Source organism: Taudactylus pleione, unplaced genomic scaffold, assembly GCF_031769625.1.
Source record: "Taudactylus pleione unplaced genomic scaffold, aTauple2 ptg000960l, whole genome shotgun sequence".
Classification (NCBI taxonomy): Eukaryota; Metazoa; Chordata; class Amphibia; order Anura; family Myobatrachidae; genus Taudactylus; species Taudactylus pleione.
Window position 1 is genome coordinate 115,420 of NW_028285361.1, and position 18,968 is coordinate 134,387.

Consider the following 18,968-nt stretch of genomic DNA (forward strand, 5'->3'; position numbering starts at 1 on the left):
GGCTGCTGCGCACACAATTCACAAACACAGAAAAAATATTTTGTTATTTGGTTTGGAGTGTACTTTGGGGGTTACAGCACCCTTTAACGGTCAAGCCAGCCGGCCCTTTACTTATGACACAGGCGCACGCTTGGCACTACTTTGTTGATGCACGTGCGGCTACTGCGCACACAATTCACAAACACAGAAAAAATATTTTGTTATTTGGTTTGGAGTGTACTTTGGGGGTTACAGCACCCTTTAACAGTCAAGCCAGCCGGCACTTTACTTATGACACAGGCGCACGCTTGGCACTACTTTGTTGATGCACGTGCGGCTACTGCGCACACAATTCACAAACACAGAAAATTATTTTTTTTTTGGTTTGGACTGGAGAGTACTTTGGGGGTTACAGCACCCTTTAACAGTCAAGCCAGCCGGCCCTTTACTTATAACACAGACGCACGCTTGGCACTACTTTGTTGATGCACGTGCGGCTACTGCGCATACAATTCACATACACAGAAAATATATATTTTTTTGGTTTGGACTGGAGTGTACTTTGGGGGTTACAGCACCCTTTAACGGTCAAGCCAGCCGGCCCTTTACTTATGACACAGGCGCACGCTTGGCACTACTTTGTTGATGCACGTGCGGCTACTGCGCACACAATTCACAAACACAGAAAAAATATTTTGTTATTTGGTTTGGAGTGTACTTTGGGGGTTACAGCACCCTTTAACGGTCAAGCCAGCCAGCCCTTTACTTATGACTCAGGCGCACGCTTGGCACTACTTTGATGATGCACGTGCGGCTACTGCGCACACAATTCACAAACACAGAAAATAAATTTTTTTTTGGTTTGGACTGGAGTGTACTTTGGGGGTTACAGCACCCTTTAACGGTCAAGCCAGCCGGCCCTTTACTTATGACACAGGCGCACGCTTGGCACTACTTTGTTGATGCATGTGCGGCTACTGCGCACACAATTCACAAACACAGAAAAAATATTTTGTTATTTGGTTTGGAGTGTACTTTGGGGGTTACAGCACCCTTTAACGGTCAAGCCAGCCGGCCCTTTACTTATGACACAGGCACACGCTTGGCACTACTTTGTTGATGCACGTGCGGCTACTGCGCACACAATTCACAAACACAGAAAAAATATTTGTTGTTTGGTTTGGAGTGTACTTTGGGGGTTACAGCACCCATTAATGGTCAAGCCAGCCGGCCCTTTACTTATGACACAGGCGCATGCTTGGCACTACTTTGATGATGCACGTGCGGCTACTGCGCACACAATTCACAAACACAGAAAATAATTTTTTTTGGTTTGGACTGGAGTGTACTTTGGGGGTTACAGCACCCTTTAATGGTCAAGCCAGCCGGCCCTTTACTTATGACACAGGCGCACGCTTGGCACTACTTTGTTGATGCACGTGCGGCTACTGCGCACACAATTCACAAACACAGAAAAAATATTTTGTTATTTGGTTTGGAGTGTACTTTGGGGGTTACAGCACCCTTTAACGGTCAAGCCAGCCGGCCCTTTACTTATGACACAGGCGCACGCTTGGCACTACTTTGTTGATGCACGTGCGGCTACTGCGCACACAATTCACAAACACAGAAAATTATTTTTTTTTTGGTTTGGACTGGAGTGTACTTTGGGGGTTACAGCACCCTTTAATGGTCAAGCCATCCGGGCCCTTTACTTGTGACACAGGCGCACGCTTGGCAATACTTTGTTGATGCACGTGCGGCTACAGCGCACACAATTCACAAACACAGAAAATATATTTTTTTGGTGTGGAGTGTACTTTGGGGGTTACAGCACCCTTTAACGGTCAAGCCAGCCGGCCCTTTACTTATGACACAGGCACATGCTTGGCACTACTTTGTTGATGCACGTGCGGCTACTGCGCACACAATTCACAAACACAGAAAAAATATTTTGTTATTTGGTTTGGAGTGTACTTTGGGGCTTACAGCACCCTTTAACAGTCAAGCCAGCCGGCCCTTTACTTATGACACAGGCGCACGCTGGCACTACTTTGTTGATGCCCGTGCGGCTACTGCGCACACAATTCACAAACACAGAAAATAATATTTTTTTTGGTTTGGACTGGAGTGTACTTTGGGGGTTACAGCACCCTTTAATGGTCAAGCCAGCCGGCCCTTTACTTATGACACAGGCGCACGCTTGGCACTACTTTGTTGATGCACGTGCGGCTTCTGCGCACACAATTCACAAACACAGAAAAAATATTTTGTTATTTGGTTTGGAGTGTACTTTGGTGGTTAAAGCACCCTTTAACGGTCAAGCCAGCCGGCCCTTTACTTATGACACAGGCGCACGCTTGGCACTACTTTGTTGATGCACGTGCCGCTACTGCGCACACAATTCACAAACACAGAGAATAATTTTTTTTTTTGGTTTGGACTGGAGTGTACTTTTGGGGTTACAGCACCCTTTAACGGTCAAGCCAGCCGGCCCTTTACTTATGACACAGGCGCACGCTTGGCACTACTTTGTTGATGCACATGCGGCTACTGCGCACACAATTCACAAACACAGAAAATATTTTTTTTTTTGGTTTGGACTGGAGTGTACTTTGGGGGTTACAGCACGCTTTAACGGTCAAGCCAGCCGGCCCTTTACTTATGACACAGGCGCACGCTGGCACTACTTTGTTGATGCACGTGCGGCTACTGCGCACACAATTCACAAACACGGAAAAAAAATTTTTTTTTGGTTTGGACTGGAGTGTACTTTGGGGGTTATAGCACCCTTTAAATGTCAAGCCAGCCGGCCCTTTACTTATGACACAGGCGCACGCTTGGCACTACTGTGTTGATGCACGTGCGGCTGCTGCGCACACAATTCACAAACACAGAAAAAATATTTTGTTTTTTGGTTTGGAGTGTACTTTGGGGGTTACAGCACCCTTTAACGGTCAAGCCAGCCGGCCCTTTACTTATGACACAGGCGCACGCTTGGCACTACTTTGTTGATGTACGTGCGGCTACTGCGCACACAATTCACAAACACAGAAAATAATTTTTTTTTGGTTTGGACTGGAGTGTACTTTGGGGGTTACAGCACCCTTTAACGGTCAAGCCAGCCGGCCCTTTACTTATGACACAGGCGCACGCTTGGCACTACTTTGTTGATGCACGTGAGGCTACTGCGCACACAATTCACAAACACAGAAAAAATATTTTGTTATTTGCTTTGGAGTGTACTTTGGGGGTTACAGCACCCTTTAATGGTCAAGCCAGCCGGCCCTTTACTTATGACACAGGCGCACACTTGGCACTACTTTGTTGCTGCACGTGCGGCTACTGCGCACACAATTCACAAACACAGAAAAAATATTTTGTTATTTGGTTTGGAGTGTACTTTGGGGGTTACAGCACCCTTTAACGGTCAAGCCAGCCGGCCCTTTACTTATGACACAGGCACACGCTTGGCACTACTTTGTTGATGCACGTGCGGCTACTGCGCACACAATTCACAAACACAGAAAAAATATTTTGTTATTTGGTTTGGAGTGTACTTTGGGGGTTACAGCACCCGTTAACGGTCAAGCCAGCCGGCCCTTTACTTATGACACAGGCGCATGCTTGGCACTACTTTGATGATGCACGTGCGGCTACTGCGCACACAATTCACAAACACAGAAAATAATTTTTTTTTGGTTTGGACTGGAGTGTACTTTGGGGGTTACAGCACCCTTTAATGGTCAAGCCAGCCGGCCCTTTACTTATGACACAGGCGCACGCTTGGCACTACTTTGTTGATGCACGTGCGGCTACTGCGCACACAATTCACAAACACAGAAAATTATTTTTTTTTTGGTTTGGACTGGAGTGTACTTTGGGGGTTACAGCACCTTTAACGGTCAAGCCAGCCGGCCCTTTACTTATGACACAGGCGCACGCTTGGCACTACTTTGTTGATGCACGTGCGGCTACTGCGCACACAATTCACAAACACAGAAAATAATTTTTTTTTTGGTTTGGACTGGAGTGTACTTTGGGGGGTTACAGCACCCTTTAATGGTCAAGCCAGCCGGCCCTTTACTTATGACACAGGCGCACGCTTGGCAATACTTTGTTGATGCACGTGCGGCTACAGCGCACACAATTCACAAACACAGAAAATATATTTTTTTGGTGTGGAGTGTACTTTGGGGGTTACAGCACCCTTTAACGGTCAAGCCAGCCGGCCCTTTACTTATGACACAGGCACACGCTTGGCACTACTTTGTTGATGCACGTGCGGCTACTGCGCACACAATTCACAAACACAGAAAAAATATTTTGTTATTTGGTTTGGAGAGTACTTTGGGGGTTACAGCACCCTTTAACAGTCAAGCCAGCCGGCCCTTTACTTATGACACAGGCGCACGCTGGCACTACTTTGTTGATGCCCGTGCGGCTACTGCGCACACAATTCACAAACACAGAAAATAATATTTTTTTTGGTTTGGACTGGAGTGTACTTTGGGTGTTACAGCACCCTTTAATGGTCAAGCCAGCCGGCCCTTTACTTATGACACAGGCGCACGCTTGGCACTACTTTGTTGATGCACGTGCGGCTTCTGCGCACACAATTCACAAACATAGAAAAAATATTTTGTTATTTGGTTTGGAGTGTACTTTGGTGGTTAAAGCACCCTTTAACGGTCAAGCCAGCCGGCCCTTTACTTATGACACAGGCGCACGCTTGGCACTACTTTGTTGATGCACGTGCCGCTACTGCGCACACAATTCACAAACACAGAGAATAATTTTTTTTTTGGTTTGGACTGGAGTGTACTTTTGGGGTTACAGCACCCTTTAACGGTCAAGCCAGCCGGCCCTTTACTTATGACACAGGCGCACGCTGGCACTACTTTGTTGATGCACGTTGCGGCTACTGCCCACACAATTCACAAACACGGAAAAAAAATTTTTTTTTTGGTTTGGACTGGAGTGTACTTTGGGGGTTATAGCACCCTTTAACGGTCAAGCCAGCCGGCCCTTTACTTATGACACAGGCGCACGCTTGGCACTACTTTGTTGATGCACGTGCGGCTGCTGCGCACACAATTCACAAACACAGAAAAAATATTTTGTTATTTGGTTTGGAGTGTACTTTGGGGGTTACAGCACCCTTTAACGGTCAAGCCAGCCGGCCCTTTACTTATGACACAGGCGCACGCTTGGCACTACTTTGTTGATGCACGTGCGGCTACTGCGCACACAATTCACAAACACAGAAAATAATTTTTTTTTTGGTTTGGACTGGAGTGTACTTTGGGGGTTACAGCACCCTTTAACGGTCAAGCCAGCCGGCCCTTTACTTATGACACAGGCGCACGCTTGGCACTACTTTGTTGATGCACGTGAGGCTACTGCGCACACAATTCACAAACACAGAAAAAATATTTTGTTATTTGGTTTGGAGTGTACTTTGGGGGTTACAGCACCCTTTAACGGTCAAGCCAGCCGGCCCTTTACTTATGACACAGGCGCACGCTTGGCACTACTTTGATGATGCACGTGCGGCTACTGCGCACACAATTCACAAACACAGAAAATATTTTTTTTTTTGGTTTGGACTGGAGTGGACTTTGGGGTTACAGCACCCTTTAACGGTCAAGCCAGCCGGCCCTTTACTTATGACACAGGCGCACGCTTGGCACTACTTTGTTGATGCACGTGCGGCTACTGCGCACACAATTCACAAACACAGAAAATATATATTTTTTTTGTTTGGACTGGAGTGTACTTTGGAGGTTACAGCACCCTTTAACGGTCAAGCCAGCCGGCCCTTTACTTATGACACAGGCGCACGCTTGGCACTACTTTGTTGATGCAGGTGCGGCTACTGCGCACACAATTCACAAACACAGAAAATAATTTTTCTTTTGGTTTGGACTGGAGTGTACTTTGGGGGTTACAGCACCCTTTAACGGTCAAGCTAGCCGGCCCTTTACTTATGACACAGGCGCACGCTTGGCACTACTTTGTTGATGCACGTGCGGCTACTGCGCACACAATTCACAAACACAGAAAATATATTTTTTTGGATTGGAGTGTACTTTGGGGGTTACAGCACCCTTTAACGGTCAAGCCAGCCGGCCCTTTACTTATGACACAGGCGCACGCTTGGCACTACTTTGTTGATGCACGTGCGGCTACAGCGCACACAATTCACAAACACAGAAAAAATATTTTGTTATTTGGTTTGGAGTGTACTTTGGGGGTTACAGCACCCTTTAACAGTCAAGCCAGCTGGCCCTTTACTTATGACACAGGCGCACGCTGGCACGACTTTGCTGATGCACGTGCGGCTACTGCGCACACAATTCACAAACACAGAAAATAATATTTTTTTTGGTTTTGACTGGAGTGTACTATGGGGGTTACAGCACCCTTTAACGGTCAAGCCAGCCGGCCCTTTACTTATGACACAGGCGCACGCTTGGCACTACTTTGTTGATGCACGTGCGGCTACTGCGCACACAATTCACAAACACAGAAAATAATTTTTTTTTTGGTTTGGACTGGAGTGTACTTTGGGGGTTATAGCACCCTTTAACGATCAAGCCAGCCGGCCCTTTACTTATGACACAGGCGCACGCTTGGCACTACTTTGTTGATGCACGTGCGGCTGCTGCGCACACAATTCACAAACACAGAAAAAATATTTTGTTATTTGGTTTGAAGTGTACTTTGGGGGTTACAGCACCCTTTAACGGTCAAGCCAGCCGGCCCTTTACTTATGACACAGGCGCACGCTTGGCACTACTTTGTTGATGCACGTGTGGCTACTGCGCACACAATTCACAAACACAGAGAATAATTTTTTTTTTGGTTTGGACTGGAGTGTACTTTGGGGGTTACAGCACCCGTTAACGGTCAAGCCAGCCGGCCATTTACTTATGACACAGGCGCACGCTTGGCACTACTTTGTTGATGCACGTGCCGCTACTGCGCACACAATTCACAAACACAGAAAATATTTTTTTTTTCGGTTTGGACTGGAGTGTACTTTGGGGGTTACAGCACCCTTTAACGGTCAAGCCAGCCGGCCCTTTACTTATGACACAGGCGCACGCTTGGCACTACTTTGTTGATGCACGTGCGGCTACTGTGCACACAATTCACAAACACAGAAAATAATATTTTTTTTGGTTTGGACTGGAGTGTACTTTCGGGGGTTACAGCACCCTTTAACGGTCAAGCCAGCCGGCCATTTACTTATGACACAGGCGCACGCTTGTCACTACTTTGTTGATGCACGTCCGGCTACTGCGCACACAATTCACAAACACAGAAAATATTTTTTTTTTTGGTTTGGACTGGAGTGTACTTTGGGGGTTACAGCACCCTTTAACGGTCAAGCCAGCCGGCCCTTTACTTATGACACAGGCGCACGCTTGGCACTACTTTGTTGATGCACGTGCGGCTACTGCGCACACAATTCACAAACACAGAAAATATTTTTTTTTTTGGTTTGGACTGGAGTGTACTTTGGGGGTTACAGCACCCTTTAATGGTCAAGCCAGCCGGCCCTTTACTTATGACACAGGCGCACGCTTGGCACTACTTTGTTGATGCACGTGCGGCTACTGCGCACACAATTCACAAACACACAAAAAATATAATTTTTTTAGCACTTGGGGGGAGCACACCTGATGGACAGAGCACCCCCTGGACAACACTACAGCACCCCTTTAGGACTGGGACACTGCACAGGACTTTGGAGTGGACACAGCCCCTATGGAGAACTGACTGCACAACACAGTCCAGCCAGCCCCTATGGACTTTGAAGTAGTGGACACAGCCCCTATTAACAACAGCAGCACAGCACAACACAGCCAGCCCCTATGGACTTTGAAGTAGTGGACAACAGCAGCACAGCGCAGCACAGCACAGCACAACACTACTCTGCACTACACTACACTACACTACACAGCCCAGCCAGCCCTAACTCCCACCCTCCCTCTTCACTGTCCACAGCCGAGTGAGAAAATGGCGCCGACGCGGGTACCTTATATAGGATCCAAAACCCGCGAGACCCGGAAGGCGGGATGATGACGTTTTGCCTCGATTTCAGATCCGAGTCAGGCGGGAAAAGTCGAGCCTGACTCGGATCTGACTCGGATCGGGGGGGCTCGGGGGGGTTCGGATTTCAGAAATCCGAACCCGCTCACCCCTAATATATATCTGTCAATTTATGTGCCATGTGATGAGCTGCTTAGCCAACGATGGGATATGTGTGTGAACGACATAGTTTGCAGACATACAGGCCACTGCACACACAAAATATCAGCACTTCAATTGAATGGCCGGTATGTCGGCCTGTGTGTACCCAGCATTACAATATATTACTTCCCGGGGTGACTGTGTTGCTAAGTATGTTTTTTGGTGTATTAGATGTTATTTTATTGTGATCACTGGGCTGCCGGCAACATGTGTGCTCTACCTATATTTATTGATGTTTTCCATACATTTATAGAAAAATCCAAATCATTACAGACACCAGATACTGTAATTTAACACAACTTACTCCAAGCCAAGGAATAGATTGTTATCTGTAATGCTACATTATGAGTATCGGTCACATGAGCTACATTGAGGAATTGTGTTTGGGATCCTGATAGTATTTATTTAAATAGGCTGCTTATAGTCAACCACAAATTGATTTATCAACCAGCTCCACAAAAATTGAATTACCTTTAGATCATGTTTATCGAGGAAGCCATTATTTTGAAGTTTGAAGATTGTATTTGAGCCTGTTGTTTCTTATATCACACTATCTGTAATGCCCAGTGTTACCTGGCTTATATTTTCTACCCATCCTCTCTCTTTCTCTCTCTCTTTCTCTCTGACATCCCCCCCTATGGTTCTCTGCCATTAATGGATGAATGGGAGCCGATAATTTTTTCTTTACAGGACAGAGATTAGCCCCACCTCCCAGTGGCCACTAAGCCCCATCTCCATTTTTGATTGGCCCACAGCCCAACATCCCCCAGCAGCGGTGGCCATCGAGGGGATGAAAACCATCAATGGTATTCACCGATCACCATAGATGATTTGTGTGCCATCAATGGTAATCACCAATCCCATCGATGGAAACCCTTGATGAACAACCCACTGATGGCCAACCCAATGTCTGACACACACTGGTAGGAGTGGTTAGAGCAGAAGTCATACCTACAGTCATTACATTTCAACATGATGAGCAGTCAGAAATTGGCTTTGTTATATATATATTGTTATATATATATATATATATATATATATATATATTAGAGATGAGCGGGTTCGGATTCCAGAGATCCGAACCCACCCGAACTTAGGGGCTCCGAGTCAGATCCGAGCCAGCTTGGGATTTCCAGCCTGACTCAGATCTCAAAATGAGGCAAAAGTCATCATCCCGCTGTCAGATTCCTGCAGGTTTTGGATTGTATAAAAGGTCCCGCGATCGCCGCCATTTTTCATTCCGGCTATGGAGAGTGAAGAGAGAAGGGGATGTGAATGTGCTGTTGCTGACGCTGTGCATAGGGGCTGGCTACTGTTGTCATTATCACTCAGGGGCTGGCTGCTTATGTCCATAGGGGACAGGGCTGGCTGTTGTCAATATATTATATAGGGGCTGGCTGGCTGTTATCCTGTCCACTCCATAGGGGTTGGCTGTTGTCCATAGGGGTTGGCTGTTGTTTATATAGGGGCTGGCTGTTGTCCTGTCCAAAAGAGTTGGCTGACTGTTGTCCATAGGGGATGGCTGGCTGTGCTGCTGTGTTGTCCAGGGGGTGCTCTGTAGATCAGGGGTGATCTTCACCCCCAGTGTGAATTTTTATTTCTGTGTGTGTGCATGTTAGCCACACATATCAGCAACGTAAGTGTGCAGGAGTGCTGTGCTGCCTGTGGCTCATTTATGAAGGGGCTGCTGCCTCATTCAGGGGTGCCTCTCCTCCCCCAGTGTGAAAAAAATGAAAAATATTTTTTGTGTGTGCGTGTTAGCCACACTTATCCACAACATAGGTGCGCAGGGGTGCTATGCTGCCTGTGTCTCATTTATCAAATGGCTGCTGCCTCGATCAGGGGTACTTCCCGTCCCCCAGTGTGAAAAAAATAAAAACAATTTTTATGTCTGCATGTTAGCCACACATCAGCAACGTAGGTGCGTGGGGGTGCTGCGCTGCCTGTCTCATTTATCAAGGGGCTGCTGCCTCATTCAGGGGTGCTCCCCCAGTGTGAAAAAATAAAAACTATTTTTATGTGTGCATGTTAGCCACACATATCAGCAACGTAGGTGCGCAGGGGTGCTGTGCTGCCTGTGTCTTATTTATCAAGGGGCTGCTGCCTCGATCAGGGGTGCTTCCCCCCAGTGTGAAAAAAATAAAGACAATTTTTTGTGTGTGCGTGCTATCTTCACTTCCAGTGTGAAAAAAACAAAAACTATTTTTTGTGTGTGCTTGTTAGCCATACTTATCAGCAATGTAGGTGCACAGTAGTGCTGTGTTGCCTGTGTCTTATTTATCAAGAGGCTATGTCTCTTTCAGGGGTATTCTTCACCCCCAGTGTGAAAAAAAATATAATTTTCTTTTCTGTGTTTGGTTGTGTGCGTTAGCTGCATCTTAGCTGCGCTATCATTGCTTGGTGAAACTGCTGTAAGATCGCAGTGAGTATGGAGGACAGTCACATGACAGGAGAGCAGGATGCACATACCAGTCTTGTAGCTGCCGGCAGCAGTCATGATGATGATTCAAAACCGCCAACATCATCTATGACGGCCGATGCACCAGGGCTTAAGTCAGTCTATGTAAAAATATCACTTAGGGAGCGCTAGTAAAGGGACCTATCCATTAGCAGACATGAAAACGATTACGACATTCTAATCGTGCCGTCGTTTGTCAGTCTGTGATGAGCCTGCACTGAACGAGCACTGAACGAGCAGTACAGGCTCATCCATCATCTTCAAACATGCTCAACCTGACGTTATTGTCAGGTTGCCCAGCATGTTTGCACGATGATAGATTTCTAAACGACCAGGGGGCATGTGCATCGCTGGTCATTTTAGACATTTTTGCAAATGACTTGCAAACGATTTATCAACGATTGAACTATAATGATATCATTGTCGTTCTATCGTTCATTTAAATCATCTAGTAGATAGAGGCCTTAATAATAATTTGTGTATTAATTTAATAATTAAACATACATATAAACAATTAACACTATAACAAAGCCATATAATTAAGCTAGATAATTAGAATAAATACATAAAAAATTTATAAAAATATCTCAGTTGTTAGATAATCTCAGTTGTAAGATTATTTTACAAATTAGATATTTTTTATACATTTTTTATGTATTTATTCTAGTTATCTAGCTTAATTATATGACTTTTTTATAGTGTTATTTGTTTATATGTATGTTCAATTACTAAATGAATACACAAATGATTCTTACTAGCTCTCCCTAAGTGCTTTATTTGTGCTTATATGTAGTTTCTTTGATTGTTGGTATTTCCAGGATACTAATTGGGAGCTGCAATACGGTTAAACATCTGTTGTTATAATTTTTGTAATTTCTTTGCGCCTAATTTAGTTTTATCTGTTGTTTCATGTAAAAAAATTAACTTTTACCCTGTTATTAAAAAAAAAAATCTAAAGCTAAGTTAGCTTTAGAGAAACAAAAATTGGGCAATATGACATTTACTACACAAAGAGGGGTATTCAGTATAAAACGTAAACTTCGCTGTCGAAGTTTACGATTCATATCGGAACTTTTACCTGGGATAAAGTATCGGGCGCGTGCCCGCTTATCCCCGTATTCAGTATGAAACTAACGAAAACGGGAGCCTGCGAAGTGGGATTTGCGTAAAGTTACGAAATTTTCCTTAAAAAAATTGTAGGACCCCCCTAAAGTTGTAAAAACATGGGGGATCACTATGGGTACCCCCGTTTTAGCCTGTAAATGAAAGTTGGGGATTTAAATAGCCGCAGCAGGTGTTTTTTTCCCGACATTGAAGAAGTGTTGCAGAAGAGCACTTAGGTTATTTTTTTCATTTTTATAAGTGGTCCCATCAAATTTGGGGTACATGAAAATGGGTACTAGCATATTTTGATGTCCCTAAAGTAAGTTTTTAAAAATTCTGCAATTGTGCACCTGCCACTATAAATCTATTCTAGAAAACACCGGCCGCATACTTGCAGAATAGCCCTGAACCTATTTCCCTATTGTTAAAAAAATTTTCCCTTTTTTTTTTTTCGCCCCAATTTTTAAATTAATTTTTTGTGGTGTCCCTATTTTTTTAAAAAAACTTTTTTTGACACAGTTCTTTTTTAAATGTCATTCCCAGGGGTGCAGGCTATTTTTTTTAAGCCTGCACCCCTAAACCCCAATTCTGCCCTTTTTTTTGACACCTATTCAATGGTGAAAAGTTATCCCCGTTTTTTTATCAAAGACTTTTCGAACCTGCGAAAAGTCTTTGAAATTGAATACGGTGTAAAACTAAAACCTGCGATAATGACGTCATAGGTGCGATATAAACGCAAAAACTGAGTTTTCGCTCCCATATTGAATACCCCTAAAAGTGGCAAGGAAAGGATAAGGCCTTGGCCTTTATTTATGAATGGTGGTTCTAGTGATGATTTAAGCCCTTCTGCTTGTAGGAGAGGTACAAAAATTTTAATTGTTAAGACGAGTAAGGCACCTGAACCAACTGTGTGCTCGGAAAAATCACAAATTCCTGAGGAGAGTCCAAGTGTGTACAAGATTGCCATGTGTAAGCCTGACCTTTCTAATAGTGTACGTGAATTTGAAGAGGATACTCCTTCCAGCATTTGTGTGCCCTCTGCAAATGTGGGGATGAGCAGCACAAGTCAACATGCTGACATAGAAATCGTGGATGCTTCTGTGGAATTGCACCAGGAGGATGAGGAGGATATTTACGTAGTTGGGAAAGATTTCTGGACTGCACAACCTGACTATATATGGCCAAGGTTATGGGCCTACCCACCATATCCAGGTAACCTCTTTCGAGTAGGTCCCTAACATACTAGGGTTCAAATCCAGAGCTCAGGACCCCCCAAAACTGGCCCATAACCTTGGCCATGATTATGCTAAAAACCTCTATTGATTGCTAAATTTTATTGCATTTATATATATTATTAATAATTTGGAGTTGTGCACCTGAGATTTGTCTGTTTCTGTGCCTGCAATTAGTCTCATCAGGTAGCACCTCCCATTATATATATAGTCAGGTTGTGCAGTCCAGAAATCTTTCCCATATACTCTATTTATGTGCTTTATTGCACTTCTGAGGGAAAGAAGATGCCCGCATTCTGGATTAGCACCCTTCCTTATTGGTTTAAAAGCATGGAGTATGGTAATGTATATGCACACTGTATTAAGCACAATTCTAGATAAGTCCTACAAGTTATATACTGTAGTGCAACTTTGGTTCATTTTTGGGGCGTGGGTCCCCCTAGATTGCATTGGTTGATCTGTCTCAGGGCACTGCATTATAACACATTTTCCTTTATAACACATTTTAACCCTTCACTGTGTGTTTAATATATATGTACTTCACTTTTTTATTTTCATTCTTTATATGCAGCTGCAGCTGCTCCTAACTATCTCTTTACACTGCACTTTTCTTACTATGGTGGTACCCTAAGGCAGCTTGGCTGGGCCGGTTTTGGGGGGGTCCTGCACTCTGGATTTGAACCATAGTATGTTAGGGACCTACCCGAAAGAGGTTACCTGGATATGGTGGGTAGGCCCATAACCTTGGCCATGATTATGCTAAAAACCTCTATTGATTGCAAAATTTTATTGCATTTATATATATTATTAATAATTTGGAGTTGTGCACCTGAGATTTGTCTGTTTCTATTTACGTAGTTGGCAATAACAACAAGGATGATGAGGATGTTGTTGATGAGGATGTTTGTGTAGAAACTGTAAATCAGGCAACATTTGTTGCCGATGGTGGGAAAAATCCCATTGTTGCCATACCTGGGCAAAGGACCAAAAAATCCACTTCCATTGTGTGGAATTATTTCAACGCAAATACAGACAACCTTTGCCAAGCCATTTGTAACCATTGTCATGTAACAGTGAGTTACGTCACTTGCAGCGCATTCATCAAATTGGAAAGGGTATTTCAAATTCTTACACTTTGTGGACAAAAAACGAACAACAATCAGTCCAGTGTCACCTAGCTGTTCCCTTCTATCTGGATCCAAGCACCTGCAATCTCCACCATCATCACCTGCAGCATCATCAACATCATCATTTGTGATCGGAAGTAGTCCTGCATCCAATTTCCTAGGGACTGACTACTCTCCTATCCACTGTTCCTCAGAAGGCTCCTTTGAGTACTACGCCTGCTGCTGCTGTTGCTGTCAGTGGATCTTCATCCCAGAAGGGGACCAGGAAGACTACTTTTGTAGTTCAACCAAACAATTGACTGTCACACAATCCTTTGCATTTGCGAGCAAGTATGACAGCAAACACCCAGTTGTGCAGCGGATTACTGACGCCATAACATCTTTGCTGGTATTAGATGTGCGTCCAGTATCCACCATTAATGCAGTGGGTTTTAGACAGTTGATGGAGGACCTGTGTCCTCGCTACCATGTCCCTTCTAGAGTCCACTTCTGTAGAATAGCAACTCACAATCTATACAAGGACATTAAAAAAAACCTTATTAATGTCCTCCGAAATGCTGTTGTGCCCACTGTCCACTTAACCATAGATATGTGGACAAGTGTGACAGGGCAAACTAAAGATTACATGACTGTGACAGTCCACTGGGTAGGTGTATTGCCTCCAACAGTGCAAACAGCAGTAGCAGCAGCATCTAACAAATGCCAGCTCATTCAGAACAGGCTACTCTGTTTATCACTGGTTTCACTAAGAGGCATACTGCTGGGAACCTCTTAGAAAAACTAATTGCAAATGGCTTACCCCACTTGGACTCTCCTTGGCATGTGTGATTTCTGACAATGCCAGCAATATTGTGCGAGCATTACATGTGGGCAAATTCAAACACATCCCATGTTTTGCTCACACAATTAATTTGGTGGTGCAACATTTTTTTTAAATGATAGGGACGTGCAGGAGATGCTCTCGGTGGCCCGAAAGATTTCTGGACATTTTCGACATTCAGCAACTGTGTGTCGAAGATTGCAGCAAAGGCAAGAACTGTTGAATTTGCCCTGCCATCAGCTGAAGCAAGAGGTAGTAACTAGGTGGAATTCTACCCTCTATATGCTTCAGCGGATGGTGGAGCAGAAAGAGGCCATCCAAGGCTACACTATGGCCTATGACATAGGGAAAGGAGCAGGAATGTACCTTAGTCAAGCGCAGTGGAGAATAATTTCCGTGTTGTGCAAGGATCTCAAATCTTTTGAACTTGCCACATGTGAACTTAGGCCCTCATTCAGAGCCGTACGCTCTGAGCAGAGCGCACGCTCTGAATGAGGGCCGCCCTCCATGAAAATGGAGCGTCCTCCTGGACGCTCGTATAGCTGTGGGTCACCACCCACAGGCTATACGAGCGTGCAGTTTGATGGCCGCGATGGTCTTGACCATCGCGACCATCGAAACTGCGAGCCGGAGCCTGCGGTTGAGGTTTTCAACCGCAAGGTCCGGAGTGATTTTGGCTCTATCAGAGCCAAAATCACTCCCACTGACATCACTAGTGATGTCAGTGGGCCGGCTTCTGACGGGAGGCATTCCCGTGGGAACGCCCCCATCAGGGAGGCACGTCCCCGGCACGCCTACCAAAGGGGGCGTGCTGTCAATCAACATCAACAGCACGCCCCCTTTGATAAGACACAATGAGCGAAGGACTTTCCTTCGCTCGTCGCGTCTGGCGCATGCGCACGACGGAGCTCCCTCCGTCGTGCGCATGCTCAGTGCACACCATTGACCCACTTGCGAGCGGACAGCCACTTGCGAGTGGGTCTGAATCAGGCCCTTAGTTCAGACACTGACAGCTTGAGTAAGGTCATTCCCCTAATCAGACTTTTGCAAAAGCAGCTGGAGAGACTGAAGGAGGAGCTGAAACGGAGTGATTCTGCTAAGTATGTCAGACTTGTAGATCATGCACTTCATTTGCTTTGACAGGATCCAAGGGTCGTCAAACTCTCTTGAAATCAGATCACTATATTTTGGCAACCATACTTGATCCTAGGTTTAAGTCATACCTTGTGTCTTTCTTTCCGACAGACATAAATCTGAAAAGATGCAAAGAGCTGTTGGTGAAAAAATTGTCAGCTCAAGCGGCACGTGACATGGCAGCATCTCCTCCTTCAGTTTCTGCAGCTGCCAGGAAAAAATGAAATTTTCCTAAGAGACCCACTGCTGGTGGTGATGCAGGTCAGTTAGCCTAATGACATCTGGTTGGGTCTGAAAGAACTGCCTACAATGAGTGACATGTCTACTGTGACTTTGACTGATATGGTTACCATTCAGAGAATGGTGGATGATTATTTTAGGGATAGCATCCAAATAGGCATGTCAGACAGTCTGTTTCACTACTGGCTGGAAAAAGAGGCAATTTGGAGTCCCTTACACAAACTGGCTTTGCTGTGCTTAAGTTGCCCACCCTCCAGTGTCTACTCTGAAAGAGTTTTCAGCGCAGCCCGGAACCTTGTCAGTAATCGTCGTAGGAGGTTACCTCCCCAAAATGTGGAAAAGATGATGTTCATTAAAATTAATTGCAAATTCCACGAGGAAGATCTTTACCAGCAAATAAGTCAAAAACATACAGAAGCATCTGCAATGGTGGATTCCAGTGATGAACTAATATTGTGTGAACAAGAGGAGGATGCACACACTGATGGGGATGACGATGACGACATCTAATCTAACCTCTGTTGTAAAGCCAGTTTGTGTATGGGAACATTGTCACCAATGTCCACTGTGCATTGGCAGCTTGTTTTGTGGGGGGTTCAACCAAACCAATTATTTCAGCCACAAGTGGCAGTCCCTGTTGGTGAAGTGATTGGTTTGTTAAACTGTGAATGTCCTGTTTCATATATACAACATAAGGGTGGGTTGGAGGGCTCAAGGATAATTCCATCTTGCACCTTTTTCCTTTTCATTATGTGTTGTTTGGGGCATTGCTGTCTGACATTTTTAATGTTATGGTTCATGAATGTCCAGAAATTGTAATGGCCACAGACAGCATCTACTGCATACCCCTTTAATTTTTTAAAAAGAAAATTCTGAACCAATTGCTGCTTGTTTTGTCAACCTGACAGCACAAGTCGCACAACAGTGACATTCAGCCAAGGGTTCTCAGCCCTCAAGGCTGCTACACAGCCCAAAGGCCGCATCCTGCTTCATGGCCCAAAGGCCACCTGTAGTCACTCCTCGCTAGCCCTCAAGGCGATAACGGCCACTACTTGCCAAGAGTTCCAGCCCTCAGGGCTGTTGCAGGACTGGTTCCTTCCTAATCATAGCTCTGTATTCCACTACTACTCAGCCCGGAGGCTGCATCAACAATTAACTGTCAACTATCAATTCTTCAGGCAGTGGCTGCACCAATTATCAAGCATCTACTCTTCTTACTTCAGCCAGTGTCTGCGCCAACTATCAATACTTCGGCCAGTGGCTCCACCAATTATCAAGTATCAACTCTTACTTCACCCAGTGGCTGCACCAATTATAAAGTATCAAGTCTTCTTACTTCAGCCAGTGTCTGCACCAACTATCAATTCTTCAGCCAGTGGCTGCACCAATTATCAAGTATCAACTCTTCTTACATCAGCCAGTGTCTGTGCCAACTATCAATTCTTCAGTTAGTGGCTGCACCAATTATATATAGATGAAGAATCAATATTGTGACATGTGAGGTGGTAAAAATTGACTGGAAATGAGTGGAAATAAATGTTATTGAGGTTAATAATACTGTATGAAAAAAAACACCCATTTTAAGTGATTTTAGCTGTTTTTATAATATTTAAAGAAAAAAATCCAGCTCCGAAACCAAAACTCAAAAACAAAACACAGAGGTGAGGTTTTGGCAAAACATGGGGGTCGGCGCACATCTCTACTTATAAAGCGCAGCATATTCCATTGCGCTGTACAATATGAAACAACATTAGAACAAGACTGGGTTGTAACTGACAGACATAGAGGTAAGAGGGCCCTGCTAGCAAGCTTATAGGGAAATAGGTGTCGATACACAAGGATAGGTGCTACATATTGCAAATTGTTCCAGCCAGGTTGCAGAGGTAATTGGTGTGCTGTATGATCCAGTTATATATAGATGAAGAATCAATATTGTGACATGTGAGGTGGTAAAAATTGACTGGAAATGAGTGGAAATAAATGTTATTGAGGTTAATAATACTGTAGGAAAAAAAACACCCATTTTATGTGATTTTAGCTGTTTCTATAATATTTAAAGAAAAAAATCCAGCTCCGAAACCAAAACTCAAAAACAAAACACAGAGGTGAGGTTTTGGCAAAACATGGGGGTCGGCGCACATCTCTACTTATAAAGCGCAGCATATTCCATTGCGCTGTACAATATGAAACAACATTAGAACAAGACTGGGTTGTAACTGACAGACATAGAGGTAAGAGGGCCCTGCTAGCAAGCTTATAGGGAAATAGGTGTCGATACACAAGGATAGGTGCTACATATTGCAAATTGTTCCAGCCAGGTTGCAGAGGTAATTGGTGAGCTGTATGATCCAGTCACATTGGAAAGTTGACCTAGTGATAGGAGGATGTGAAGTTGTAGAAAGAGAAAATGTGATATGTGTATATTGTAAGAAAGGAGTTAGACAGGGAAGCTATGCATGTTATTTGGGCAGTTCTGGAATCTGATAAGCTTGTCTGAAAAGGTGAGTTTTCAGAGAACGCTTGAATGTTTGGAGACTAGCAGAATGTCTTATTGTGCATGGGAGGGCATTCCACAGGGTGGGTTCAGCCTAAAAAAAGTCCTGTAACCCTGA